This window comes from Arachis duranensis, chromosome 10, assembly GCF_000817695.3.
Source record: "Arachis duranensis cultivar V14167 chromosome 10, aradu.V14167.gnm2.J7QH, whole genome shotgun sequence".
NCBI lineage: Eukaryota > Viridiplantae > Streptophyta > Magnoliopsida > Fabales > Fabaceae > Arachis > Arachis duranensis.
The window spans coordinates 37835605-37851249 of NC_029781.3; the positions used below are offsets into that span (position 1 = coordinate 37835605).

The 15645-nt window shown below is 38.0% G+C and overlaps 1 non-coding gene across 1 annotated transcript; it reads left to right on the top strand.

Annotated features, from left to right (window-relative positions):
* Positions 1-1030: 1030 nt before the first annotated feature.
* On the top strand, positions 1031-1137 carry LOC127743267 (small nucleolar RNA R71). Its single transcript, XR_008004661.1, has one exon. It is a non-coding gene; the product is annotated as a small nucleolar RNA R71 (small nucleolar RNA).
* The last annotated feature ends 14508 nt before the right edge of the window (positions 1138-15645 follow it).

The following is a 15645-nucleotide window of genomic DNA, read 5'->3' on the forward strand; positions in this document are numbered from 1 at the left end:
CGTTCTACATGCAACAGAGCTTGAATGTGTATCTCTTAGATTCACCAACAGAATCTTCGTGATATAAGCTAGATAGATGGCGGCATTTATGAGGATCCGGAAAGTCTCACCTTGTCTGTGGTATTCCGAGTAGGATTCCGGTAATGAATGACTGTGACGTGCTTCAAACTTGCAAGTGCTGGGCGTTAGTGACAGACGCAAAAGAATCAAGGGATTCTATTCCAGTAGGAGCGGGAACCAACCGGTGATTAGCCGTACTGTGACAGAGTACGTGAGCATTAGTTTTCACTGCGAGGATGGGATGTAGCCATCAACCATGGGTGATGCCTCCAGACGATTAGCCGTGCGATTGACAACCACGTAGGATCATTTTCCCGAGAGGATTGAAAGTAGCCACAGCTGATGGTGAACCCCTATACAAAGCTTGCCATTGAAAGGAGTAAGAAGGATTGAGTAGAAGCAGTAGGAGAGCAGACGTCCTTGAGCCATACAGCATCTCCATTCGCTTATCTGAAATTCTCACCAATGAATCTGCATAAGTCTTCTATCTCGTTTATTATTTCTTTTTATTATTAATTATTCGAAAACCCATAAACAATTTTAATCTGCCTAACTGAGATTTACAAGGTGACCATAGCTTGCTTCATACCAACAATCTCTATGGGATCGACCCTTACTCACGTAAGGTTTATTACTTGGACGACCCAGTACACTTGCTGGTTAGTTGAACGAAGTTGTGAATTTAACCAAGAGACACAATAGTTTTTGTGTATATGCCAAAGAGCCAATATTGATGATCACAATTTCGTCCACCAGCTAACAGAGCATTGAATTGAGCTCCATTACTCATTTTCTTTTAGTTATATCTGAAGCATAAAAATACTCATTCTCAGCCACAGTCTCAATGACATCTATGGCTTCTTCAATGGTTTTCTTCTTATTGAGTGAACCTTCTGAAGAGTGAGCTACTGCTTGTTTTGACTCATATGATAGACCTTCATAGAAGATGTGTAATTGCACCCACTTGTTGAACATATCTGGTGGGCATTTCCTTGTCAAATCCTTGAACCTCTCCCAGGCCTCATAGAGTGTTTCACCATCTTGCTGTCTGAAATTTTGTACCTCAGCTCTTAGCCTGTTGACCCTCCATGGAGGGTAAAATCTTGCTAGAAATTTGTTTACAACATCATCCCATGTGGTTAAGCTCTCTTTGGAAAATGCTTCCAACCACTTTTCTGCCTTATCTCTAAGTGAAAAATGGAACAAAAGTAGCTTGTAGGTGTCAGGATGTACACCATTGGATTTTATAGTATCACAGATCCTCAAGAATGTAGTGAGATGTTGGTTTGGGTCCTCCTGGGCACCTCCTCCATATGAACAATTATTTTGGACAAGTGTGATGAGTTTTTAACTCAAAGTTGTTGGCATGGATTATTGGTTTCAGGATGCTGCTACCACAGTTTCCTAGATTTGGGTTGATGTAGGAGCCTAAGACTCTCCTCTCTTGCCCAACATGATTGCCAGCATCCCCTCTAACATTATCCTATGCTTCTTCTTCCATGGTGGTTTCTATATCTTCTTCCACTACTTCCTTTCCAACTATGTCTTTGCCTCTTGCTTCCCTCTTTAATCTAAGGAAGGTCCTCTCAAGTTCGCTATCGAATGAGGATGAAGTTTCTCCCATTCTACCTGTCATACAATCAACAAACAGCAAATAAAGGACAACTGAAAGAATCACCTTAGTTAAGATTAGTGGTTAACTTGGTTGATGCAATTAATCAAACAGTTAGAAGAATGAAAATATGGACAATGGATAACTAGAATGATCCCAGCAAAATGACCGAAATCATAATAGAAAAGAAAGTAAGAACAAAAATAAAAAAAGGAAAAATAAGAAGGTAATTAAAATGCTTAGTCTAGCTCTCTAATCAATTTGATCATGGTCAAATTCAAACCAATCCCTGGCAACGGCGCTATAAAACTTGATGGACGGAATTGACTCCCCACATAAAAATGATGAATCCACTCTTTTGGCAAGCGCACCAAAATTATCGTCAAGTAATAACCCACAGTGGGATGGGATCGTATCCACGGAGATTGGTTGATTTGAGCAACTTTATTTAATTGGTGAATTAGTTAAGCTAAACATAATAGATTGTGATTGCAGAATTATAAATGGGCAGAATTATAAATGACTCAAAAGTAAAGAAAAGCAGTAAAGTGCAGAAATGGAAATGGCAAGAATGTAAAAGGCAGAACTTTAAATGACAAATGTAAATGGGAATAGGGAATTGCAGAATGTAAAAGAAAGCTATAAAGAAGGTGAAAGATGAGGATAGGAGAATTCATTGAGATCAGGAGATGTTATCTCTTTGGATTAAATCCAGCTTATATCCTCTTCAATCATGCAACTCATTGACCTCTTGGCAATAATGATTGATTGAGTCCCAATCCCTTGGTAACTCAATCTCTCAGATCTTGATCAATAGCCAATTCCTTGGTCTAATTGTTCATGAAGAGAGATATGCTTGGTCCCTGATTATACCATACATCATCATAGGTCCAAGTAGAGGGAGGATTTTATGTCACCATATCCAAACACAAAAACCCAAATTCTACTCAAGTGTGAGAAGGGATTTCTAGCATGGTTCCATGTTTCCTTTTCCAAGGTTCCCATGAAACCCATTTTGCATTCAATCTCTTTCCCATGATAATTGAACATTAAGCATGAAGAATGAAATTCCTTCTAGAAAATGAAAGAGAAAATAAAGAGAAGAAGAAATTTGCTATCATCAATCCATCAAGTACAACAGAGCTCCCTCTCTTAATGAGAGGAAATCTAGCTACTCATAGCTCAGAGAAAAGTACTCAAGATGAAGAAGATGATGAAGTAAAAAGTAAATCTAAAAGCTATTATCTACACTTAGCTTTCTAACTGCTTAAACCCCCTTCTCAGTACTTATTGGGGTTATTTATACTATCCCTAGCTCTAAAAATAAAAGAAATACAAAAGTGAAAAGAAAAATACAATTTGGAGGGAAAAGAAACTCAATAAACGTGATCTCCTAGCTGGCATGTGGCTGGCGCTTCAGTGGCGTGCCACACCTTCCTCTGATTCTGGTTTGGCATGCCATGCCCAGCTCGTCGAGTGACACGCCCTCCTTCATTAGCATCCCTGGCGTGCCACGCCTTCGAGGCTAAGTGGCACGCCCATGCCTTCTCCCTCATCTTCTTGCTTTTGGAAAATTGAACTAGCGTGGCACACCCAGGGACTGGCGTGCCACGCCCATGCTGTGTGCTTGATCTATCTCTCTGGAAAGTTGAACTAGCGTGGCACGCCCAATTGTGCTTGGCTCCTTCGCCGGCGTGCCATGCCCATCATTCAAGTGGCACGCGTAGCTCCTTTTCTTGGTTGATTGGTGATGATGGCTAACGCTAGGATTTTTTGCTAGTAAAGAATTTTGTAACAATATAGTCGCGTTGTGAGTATAGATTCTAAACCAACAGAAAATCTCTTCGTACAAACGTTTTGGTTGTCACAAGTAACAAAACCCAATAAATTTATAAACCGAAGTATTCAAACCTCGGGTCGTCTTCTCAAGGAATTGCAGGGAGGTGTTCTTATTATTGGTTATGCAAAGATATATTTTAGGGTTTTCAAAAGAGTTGAACAAGTAATGTAAAATAACAACTCGTCAAAATAAAAACTAATAAAGCTCTTGGCAAGGTAGGAAAACTGGAAGTCCTATCCCAGTTACCCTTATCAATTGTGATGAGAATTGGATTTTTCTCCTACTAAGTCAACCTCTAACTATGAAGGTAAGTCAAGTGGATGAATTAATTTTGATTCCTCAGGTCCTAGCCTTTCCTTGGGAAAGGCTATAGTTATTGGAACTCAAATTAATTCTTGAAGAGTTCCAATTTTTAGTCAACAATGAGTTTGATAACTCAAGAGTCACCAATTAATCAACCAGAGCCAACAGGTAGAAAATCTAAATTATCTATATAAATAAAGGAAAGCAATCATAAATCTGAAATACCTCGAATTATATTAAATAGAAAGTTAGATTGAACATAGAAATCCATAAGCCAAATTGGCAACATCAAATAATCAACTAAAGTAATAAATAAAAGTAGAAAATAAATTAAAGGAACATTATAAATTTGAAATACCTCGAATTATATTAAATAGAAAGTTAGATTGAACATAGAAATCCATAAGCCAAATTGGCAACATCAAATAATCAACTAAAGTAATAAATAAAAGTAGAAAATAAATTAAAGGAACATTGAACCTGTGATGAAGAAGTTGAAATCCTAATCCTAATCCTAATCCTAAATCCTAAGAGAAAGGAGAGAACCTCTCTCTATAAAACTACATCTAAAACCTAAAATTGAATTATGATCTGATATAAATTGATGTTCTGAGTCTCTGCATGTTCCCGGACTTTAATCTGTGTTTCTGGGCCGAAAACTGGGTTGAAATGTGGCCCAGAATCTGTGCCAGCGACTTTTGTAATTCTACAGATCGCGCACGTCACGCGGCCGCGTCGTCCACGCGATCGCGTCACTCAGCATTTTTCGTACCACGCGTGTGCGTCGTCCACGCATTTGCATTGTTCGTGCAGCTTCCAATCCGTGCGGTCGCGTCAGGCACGCGAGCGCATCACGGTAATTCCTTCTATTTCGCGCGGTCGTGTGAGCCATGCGACCGCGTGACTTCTCGCTGGTCATCTCCTCAATTCCTTGTGTTCCTTCCATTTTTTGCATGCTTCCTCTTCATTCCTTACGCCATTCCTGCCCTATGAAGCCTGAAGCACCTAACACACAAATCAAGGCATCAAATGGTAATAAGAGAGGATTAAGATTAGCTAAATTAAGACCAAAGAAGCATGTTTTCAATCATAGAGCTAAACTAGGAAGGAATTGTAAAATCATGCAAATCATATGAATAAGTGGGTGAAAAGCTTGATAAAACCACTCAATTAAATACAATATAAACCATAAAATAGTGGTTTATCAATGGTGTGCCACAAGTGGCACGCCCTTATGGTTGGCCTCATAACTCCCTCTCTAGAAGATATAACCAGTGTGCCACGCCAAGAGGCTGGCGTGCCACACCCATCATTTTGCCTTGGTTCCAGCAACTGGCGTGCCACACCCAGCATTCAAGTGGCACGCCATAGTGAGACTTTTGAGCTGGCGTGCCACGCCTTCGATACCAAGTGGCATGCCCAGCCTTTGTTTTGGCATTCTTGTACGCTGGCGTGCCACGCCTGAATGCTCAAGTGGCACGCCTAAGTGAGGGTGAGAGCTTGGCGTGCCACGCCTTCGACCTTAAGTGGCACGCCCAGACCTATTTAGCCTTCAGCCCCTTCTCTAGAATCTTGTACTAGCATACCATGCCATGTTGCTCAAGTGGCACGCCCGTTCATTTATGGGTTCCTTAAGCTTGGCTGCCACGCTTGGCTCCTCAAGTGGCACACCAAAGTGACTTTTGATGCAGGCGTGCCACGCCTTAGACACCAAGTGGCACGCCCTAGTGATGATCCTTTCTGGAGTGATGAATTGGAGTGCCACGCCCATGGCTCAAGTGGCACGCCCATAGTAAATGGTGGGCTAGGCATGCCATGCCCCTTTAATGGCCTTTATTGTTACTCTCTGGAAAATTATACCGGCATGCCACACGCAGTTGATCAAATGAGATTATGCTCTTTTATGGTCTTTTTTATGCAAGAAAAAAGGGTAGATGATGCAAATCATCAATGACATCATCAGTTGATTAGCTGAGGCTAGAGCATCAGGATCACACTGTACTCTTCTATCAAATGATAGAAGAGTATAGGAGGCAGAGGCGTGACATAGAGGAGCTTAAGCGCTCAAGAGGATTCCCTGGAGGGAGCAGCAGCCACCATCACCGAGGTAGTTGAGTTTCATTCTCCCTTTATCTCGCTTGTGTTTTCTAGTATTTCATTCTATTTCTTGTTTTCTTTTCTGAGTATGCATGATCATTATTAGAATTTCCCTATTTTCTAGTTTAGTTATTTATTTCAGTATTTTATGTTTATTTTTAAAAGATGTCTCATGTATTGTGCTTTGAACTTAAACAAAAATCTAAAGAAAAAAAGCAATAAAATGCATGACACTTTCAGTTATATATTGCGTGTTCTAGTTGCTATGAAGTGGTGGCACTACCTCTATCCTGAATGCATGAGTTAGTATATATTGGTTCTTAAGGAATAAGAATTTAGAAAAGTATTACTGCTTCTCTCAATTAATGAAGAATATTGATTCTTGAAGCAAAAACAAATAGCAAAAAGTACAAAAAAAAAGAAAAATCAAAAGAAAGAGGTCCAAGGCTTTAAAAATTGATGACAAGTCATCTTATGCTAGCTTTTCAAGCATTTTTTACTTGTTGCATTAGGTTTTATATACTTTCTTACACAATAAGTAAGTGATTTAGAGTGGATTTTAATGATTATGTTAAATCAATCAACCATCATTTATTTGACACAAAATCATAGGGTTTATGCTAGAATTAGTTAATTTTATGAATGATTTAGAAACCTTGTGAATTTGGTGATACCTTGACATGTTTGTTTGGTTGCTTGCAGATGAAGAAAGGAAGGCAAGGCACCAAGGGAAGAGGGAAGGAAGGCCAGCGCTCAACCAAAGGAGCGCTTAACCAATGGAGCATTCAACAAAGGCCAACGTTCACAAGGAGTGCTCAAAGAAGTGAGCGCTACGCTCACAAGTGTGAGCATTTTCGGGCACAAACCTAAGGGAAGCTGGGCGCGCATTAAACCACGGAAGGCACACATCAAAGGCTGGCACTCAAAGAAGTGAGCACTACGCCCACAAGTGTGAGCATTCTCGTGCCTTAGAAGCAAGGAATGCAAGGCCAAAGCAAGGAGCGCTCAAAGAAGTGAGCACTACGCTCACAAGTGTGAGCATTCTCGTGGCCCTCACCAAGGGAAAGATAGCAAGAAACAAAGGAACCAACCGCCCAAGGAATAGCGCTCACTAAGGGAGCGTGACTTTCACTAAGTGAATGCTGGAGGAGGCCACATGCACACAAGGAGCACCAAATTGGCATGCCACAAAAGTGAACGCCAAGTTCACTTACCTAACGGAGCGCTCCACTGGGAGGAGACCCAAGCCACCAATTGCATCCTAATCCACTTGAACCAAGCCAAACAATCCGGATCCACCCTCTCATTCAAATCCAAACCAACAAAAGCCCACTGGAGATGACACAAAGGCACAAGAAATAATTAGAATAGGAATTTCATTTGAATTGTAATTTGTTTTCAATTTCAATTTCATTTTCATTTTGTAAAGCCTATATAAAGGCATTAGTTTCATTTCATAAAGAGGGGGGAGGTTGACTCTAATAGAGCAGTAGGAGTAGGAGTAGGGTAGAAGGCTCTGGTAGAGAGTTTATCTTTCTTTTCATTTTCAGCAATTTTACAATTCAATTTACATTAAGCTTGATTTTACTCTTTTGTTCCCATTGTCTTCTGTTCCCATTGCTTCCAATTTACTTTCAAGCGATTTAATTCTTCCTGCAATTCTTCAATTCTGTTATTCTTCAATTTCACTTTTCCATTCACACTGAGTTTGATTTACTTTCCTGCAATTTACAATTCCTGCAATTGTCCCGAGTTTTGATTCACTGCTTTTTTAATTTCCCTGCTCCCACTTCCCTTTACTTTTGCTGCAATCTACATTTCTTGTTCTTTAAGATTCTGCCAAATTTATTTCCCTGCAAGTTAGATCTGATGCAATTTTACTTTTCCTTTAAGCTTCTGCCAATTTAAGCTTCTGTCCAATTTACATTCTGCCATTTACAATTTTCAGTGAATTTAATTTCTGTTGCTTCAATTTCATCTAATTCATTACTGTTAGCTTGACTAGACATATCACCCACTAAAATTGCTTGATCCATCAATCCCTGTGGGATCAACCTCACTCTTGTGAGTTATTACTACTTGATGCGACCCGATACACTTGCCGGTGAGTTTGTGTGGAATCGTTTTTCCCTCATCAAATATCAGTGGTTAGGAGAGTATGCCTAAAGCTCTGAGTACTACTGTCTAGGAGAAAAAAAAGTAATGAGAAATTCGAGCCCAAAAGGGGTTTCCCAATTAAGTTCTTGTGGTGTTTATGTATCAAGTTAAGCTTGAAAACAAAGCACTTAGAGTTACGGCCAGGCTCAAAGGTGCAAAGCACCAAGGAAAAATAAAAGTTGTGTTCAATAATCAATTAGAGCCTAAAGAAGAGAATCTGTAATATCATCTGAATTCTAGTTCCAAGGGATGCTGATATTTCTGAGTTTCAATTGATAGTGAGATGCCAAAACTATTCAAAAATAGTGTCATAAGCCCTGGAGCATATCCCAATTGGGTTGATTGCTCAAAATCTGCCATTTCTTGTTGATATTCCCAGTCACCATGAGGATAATGATATGAATCATTTTGTGGTGGTGGGCAATATCCCACGTAAGAGGATTGATCAAAATGTGAGGTGAACTCCATTTTTACTTGAAAAATTTTGTACCAAACACAACCACCAAAAGAAATTGAATTTTCTTATGTCACAGATAAGGAATTCTTAGTGAGGCAATAACACAAACACCGTAGTAGCAAGAGAAAATAGAAAATTAAAAGAACTTAAATGACAGAAACAAAAGAGAAAAAGTGTCTAATCTAGGTAACCAACCACCGGTAGATTGTTAACCACAATTAATTCCCGGCAACGACGCCAAAAACTTGATGCATAAAAATTTAATCGATCCCACGAGGATTATTCTAGTTAGACAAACCATTAAGAAGTGATAATCACACAAGAAATGTAAGTGACATAAAAGTAAAAGAAAGCAATAAAGTGTAAGAAAGTAAATGACACAAATGTAAAGTGTAAGAAAATAAAGTGCTGGAAAGTAAATTGCAAGAAAGAAAAAGTACAAAAAAGGAAATGATGGAAAATAAAGATAGAAAACATAAGGGATTAGAGATGTTGATTCCCCTTGAATCAATGGGTCTCACTTCCTTCTCAATCATATGAAGTAGATCTATGACAAATTGTAAATAATTGAATTCCAATCTCTTGGCAATTCAATTTCTCTTAACACAATCAATCGCTAATCTCTTTATCTAATTGTTCATGAGAAGAGGTGAAGCTCAATTTCTAATCCAGAAGCCACACAACCCTTAGGATATCAATTCAAAGAGATTATATGTGTTGTACCAACTAAGAATGTTTTGATCAAAAGAGTTATGAGAGAAAAGCCTCAAACTGAATCCTATGATCCCTTTCTCAAGGCTCACATAGAGATTCAAGTAGATCCAACCCCCTCTTGGTAGTGATTGAATCTATGAAGCAAAAAATCTTTCCCTTAGCTAACAACAAGCGGATTGAGGAGAAGAAAAATTGCATTAATTCATTGGAATTACAACAGAGCTCCTTTCCTAAATGAAAATTAAAGATCTATAACAAAAAAATTACAATGTGGGAATAAAAGAAAATGAAGGAGAAGAAGTGTGTGAAGGGAGTGTCTGAAGGCCCCTCCTAGGATGGTGTGTCCAATTCTATGAAACTAAGGCCTTTATACAGGCTCTCCTAAATTACAAAATTAAATAAAATTAAAAGCAAATTATAATGAAATGAAAACAAACTATTCTAGATGCTTCTTGTGGCCTTGATTAAGTGATATGAGTGGACTTTGTTTGCTTGAAGTTTAGGTGGACCATTGATGTGAATTTGAAGCTTCAGGGGTCACTTGCATGTGTTGGGCACTCACTTTGGGCGAGGTGACATGCTCCAGGGGGTGTTGGCACTTTACATGGGCACTGGTTACTGACCGTGAAAAATGAGCGCTAGCCATTTTTATTCTTGTGTGTATGCACACCTGCTTGTGCGTGCGCACACTTCGCAAAATCTCCTCTTGTGCGTATGCACACTACGTTATCCTTACGCACAGACCCCAAATTTTCCTTGGTCTAGTGCTAAAGACGCTCTCCAACCCACGCTTGAAAATGAGCACTGGAACGAGCACCAAAATCACCATTTTGTGTCCGCACTGACTTGTGCGTACGCACACTTCCTCAAAAATGCATGTTTTGTGTGTATGCGCACGCTTGTGCATACGCACATATCCAAAATCAAAGGCGGTTTCAAGTGATCGCCCAGGAGAGCGCCCAAGTGAGTGCTACTATTATTCCCAAATTATCACTAAATTTTGGACATTATAGCTCTAGTAATCCATAAACTTATTTTTTCCAAGCCAAGGGGTGGAAATTACCCCATAACTAGGGTTGAGATTTCATCAAACACTTAGTATGCATATTAACAAAACAGGGCAAAATTGGGAAAATGGTAAAAGCTATAAACCATAAATGATCAAAATCAATAAAGGCAACTCAAACAAACATAAAACAAGCATCAACATCAAATTCATTGACAAGAACATCAAAATTGCAAAATCAAACATATATTGATAAAAGAAAGTAAAATAGAAGCAAGTGTAAGAACAATTATGGTAATTGGAAGAGACAATTAAAGAAATAATTACAATGTAAATTGCAAAATCCAAAAGCAAGACTTAAAGTATAAAATTCTACAAAACTCTAATTAAATCCTAAGAGAGCAAAACCTAAAACTACTCTAACACTACTCCTAAAGTGTGTTTTTCCTATTCTAAGATGGCTCCCTCATATGTGTTGAATTCCCCTTCATATAGCCTCTCAAACAAGCCTCCAAGCCTTCAAAAATGGGCCAAAAAGCCTCAGAAATCGTGAAGCACGTGTTTCATTAATAAAATCATGTGCAGGGACCTGTGCGAACGTGCAGATGTGTGCGTCCGCACACTTTGCTGAAAATCCTCCTGTGCGTATGCATAGATACTTGTGCGCACGCACACGTCGCTGTGTGTTCTTTTCCTTGTTTTCTTCATGTGTTCTCCCTTGCACATGATTTCTTCCACTTTTGGCCATCCATTCTTGCCTCTAAGGCCTGAAGTCACTCAACAAACATATCACGGCATCGAATGGAATAAAAGTAGAATTAAATTGCTCATTTCAAGCACAAAATTGCATGTTTTCACATTTAGGCACAATTTAGGGATCTAACACAAAAGTATGTTATTTTGGTGCTTAAGTGTGAGTTTATGTGATGAAATCCATCCAAATCAAGTCAAAATATCTTGTCAAATATGGATTCATCAATATGCTCGTCTTGATTAGATGTATTCTGGAGTGGAAGGAGGTATACTTTCCCTGACTGATAAAGAGAGTTATGTGGTGATCACATATCCGAGGCACACACTACAAGAAAAACACCCTTTCAGGTACACTTAATAAGTGTAGCCAAAAATGAAAAAAAAAATGATGCCTTAGGCTACGGCTACGCTTTCTGGGCTACGGCTACGCTTTTTGGGGTGATTCCTATTCAGCCGTTGTCTTTTCTCAAAGGCTACGCTTTTCTGCCCTAAGGGCTACGTTTTTGGTGTTTGGGAATAGGGTGCACTTTTCAAGTGATGCTGACTAGGACCAAAGGCTACGCTTTTCAGCTTCCATTTCTACCAGAATAGGCTACGCTTTCAGTGCTACTGCATCTCCTGTAAAGCGTAGCCACATTGTATACTATGGCTACTCTTTATAAGTGTAGCCTTAGGTCCTTCGATTTTTTTGAATACTATAGCTACTGTATATAAGTGTAGCCTTAGCTCTGTTATTTTTTTTATATATAATATTCTAATAATTATTAATACAACATAATATTTAGTAATATGATTACATGTATAATAATTCCGTATTTTTAACTAAATGAGTTAAATATTATAAAATAAAAAAAATACATAATTATACTAAATAATTTCTTTAAATAATAAAAATTATCTCTAACCAAAATATATTTATAATAATGATCCAAAAATACTAGAATGAAATTAATTATGAATATTCATACATCTCACACTTAGAATTTACTACTAATACTCTACAAAAAATATATTCTACATAAGTATTTTCTATTAAAAGTCATTAGTCAACTAACCATATATGTATCCATTCCCAACACTACTCTATCTTAGCCAATAAACCACAATAAGAATTAGCTTAATCTTCTTTATTATCCTGCATAATTATATAAAAAAGTGGTTAGAAAAATATTCCTAATTAAAAAGTCAAACTCAAAACTATCAATGACTGATATCATTAATTCTTTCTGTACCTTGTACAAGTTTCACCGATGCATAATAGTGTTTCACAAATCCAAATTTAGAATTCAAAAATAAAAAAAAAGCATAAGTTATAACCCATAAAATAAAAAAGCTATAAAATCAGAAATAACCAAGTCATACTATATTTGTTGTGTTATGTCATATATACCAAGTCATCCCATGTTTCTAGTTCATGGTGAAAAGGAAATAACCAAAAATAACAATACAACTTTCAGCCACAACAAACAGAAGTGCAGAAAATCAGAAATACAACAACCAGAATTGCACAAACAAATTTCAGCTATAGCAATACAACTTTGTTAAGTGTTAATAAAGCCAACAAGATATGAATTCCAGCCATAGCAATTAATGTAAATTCAAGCAACACAAAACTATTCCAATATCACCCATGAGACTATAGCATCTGCCCCCTTAAAAGGAATCATCTGCACCCTTAAAATACCAACATACCAGGAAATTTCATCTCCCGTTTCGTATCTTCCCATGTGGTCCTTCAAGAGTTTTTCAAGTGCTGAAATAAAAGTGGTAATAGTAAGATAACATTAGAATATGCCCTAAAAAAATATAAATGCATATTTGAAGCCTTTAGTGTATAAGCAAGTTAATCAAACATCACCTGTGAAGCACTTTCTAAGGACACCTTGTACCCAAGGAAGCTTTTCGTCAGGGATGACTTTTTCCCCAATGTAATTCTGCAAATAACAGTGGACATAGTGTGTAAAGTATAAGCTGAAACATCCAGGAACAGCACCTTCATTCGTAATAGAAAATCAGGAACCGAATGCACACCAGAAAGCTTATGTTTTGAAGAGGCTGATGGACAAGGAAACGATGTGGGTAGCTTGTGGATGAGATGACATGATTAGAACTTAGAAGGGAACACATTCATTAGAGTTTGCAACCACTAACTGACACAGAGCAGGACCTAAAAATTGATTGCTATATCTTTTGTGAATATCACTAGGCAGCAAAGGGTATTGAGGATACTTATCGTCCAGATACTGCATAGATACAAAATAACAATATGAATGAGGGAAACGAAGGGGGAAAGAGGTACAAAAAGAAAGCATTTAGATATGAAGTTGGAGTGATGACCATGATAATGACTAAAGGGTTAGCAAGCACAAGATCGCCATCCACCAGAACCGACACGAAACCAACGGGGTTGAGCTTGAGGAATTTTGAACATGATCAAATAAAATATTGAGTAAACACTAATCATACTTGTAACACCCTAATATTCAAATCCTTATGCTCGAGTCATAAGTCAATGATATTACGGTGGTACGACTCTCAGGTGGATTTTTTTAATATATAAACATAGGTAATTTCGAAAGGAGTATTAATCGAGAAGCCTGAAAAGAGTAGAAATAAAATCGCGAAGACGTATCACTCACGTTTCGACAACGAAAAGATAAAATGTGAAGCCGAAAGCGATATATGGACAAGGCATAAAGGAGATTAAGAGATAGATAACAGATAGATATATATAACATAAGTAAATAGCCACTAGTCGTGACCCGCGAAGTTTAGGCCGGCTAGGGTACATTATGAAAGTAACTGACAACAGTACATCCTAATCTCTCCCAAAGGAAACATAAGAGCCTCTATAGGCAAGTTCCAAAAGAGTTCAACACATAATATAATCTTTTCAAAACAAAGGTGGAGAGATTCTAAGGAAAACACAAAGTAGAGAAAATAAATATCTTTGCCGTTTCTCAGACGAACCGCAGCTCACTTCTGAGCACCTGAACCTGTATCTGAAAAACAAGAGATATATACGGAATGAGAACCCCGGGCCCATGGGTTCCCAGTACGGTAAAAGTGCCAAATAAATACAATGCACTGCAATAAAAACTCACTAAGCATTATAAACTCCTTTTCTCTAAATATCCAGCCTAGATTCTCACTAATCCATGAATAGGCATCTGTCGTAATGGGATACTAAATTGAATAGGCATCTGTCGTAAGGGGATACTAAATCTAGTTCATGTTACACATGTTTCCCAACTCGCTGATTCTTTCACAAATCAGACTTAGAATCATAAGCAAAACCATTACCAGTTGTTCTGCCTCAACAACTTTATATCAATACATCATACCCTCGCCTGGAGCTAGTGAAATCACATCACTGCGTCTACCCAGGGGGCTCAAATGATCTCATTCAAAAATCATCATCATTATGCAATCGCATTATTAATTCATCTCATCAAGAACAGCCCCCAACATCCACCAACACCATCATGAGGGATCTCTCAGTTGTACAAACACAAGCAATACAGACAAGTAATACACAAATAAGGTACAAGTAGAACAAGTAGCACATAATCAGGTCGCATAGCATATATGATGTAGAAATCCAAAACAAATAGCCAAACCCAAATAATTCAAACATATGCAAATGATGTTGATGCCAAGGCATCTTAGGCTAGTTTCACTAGCATTTTTCTGTTAGTTTTAGTTGTTTTATGCATTTTCTTGAGCTTAAAGTAACCAAGAATGGTTAAATGAATAACAAAGCAATGAACCATCCAAACAGTATGATTTTGATGCAAATTCCATGAGTTTTTAGTTATATAACTTGAATGCTATGAATGGAAGATTTCTCATGAAATTTTGCAAGACTTTGATGCAGTTGTTTGGATGATTTCAGGGAAGAAGAGGCTAGACAAGGAAGCAACAAAATCAATAAAGGAAGCTTGAATACCACATGTGGAGTTTAAGTTCCAGTTTAAGCTTAAACTGGAACTTAAACTCCACATGTGGTATTCAAGCTTCCTTTATTGATTTTGTTGCTTCCTTGTCTAGCCTCTTCTTCCCTGAAATCATCCAAACAACTGCATCAAAGTCTTGCAAAATTTCATGAGAAGTTTAAGCTCCAGTTTAAGCTTAAACTGGAGCTTAAACGCCAAAATCATGAAGGCTGAGAAAAGCTGAAAGTGGCGTTTAACCTCCAGCTTAACCTTAAACTGGAAGTTAAACGCCAGAAATGAGAAATGCACCAGGGAGCATTCCCACGTTTAAGCTCCAGTTTAACCTTAAATTGGAGCTTAAACGTGTTCGACCAAAATTTTCCTCCAGGGTTGCTTTCTTCATTTCCACGTTTAAGCTTCAGTTTAACCTTAAACTGAAGCTTAAACGTGTTCGACCAAATTCACACTCCAGGGTTGCTTTCTTCATTTTCACGTTTAAGCTTCAGTTTAACCTTAAACTGAAGCTTAAACGTGTTCGACCATTCCACACTCTGGGGTTGCTTTCTTTCATTTCCACGTTTAAGCTTCAGTTTAACCTTAAACTGAAGCTTAAACGTGTTCGACTACTTTACCCTCCAGGGTTGCCTTCTTCCATTTCCACATTTAAGCTTCAGTTTAACCTTAAACTGAAGCTTAAACTGCAACTTAAAC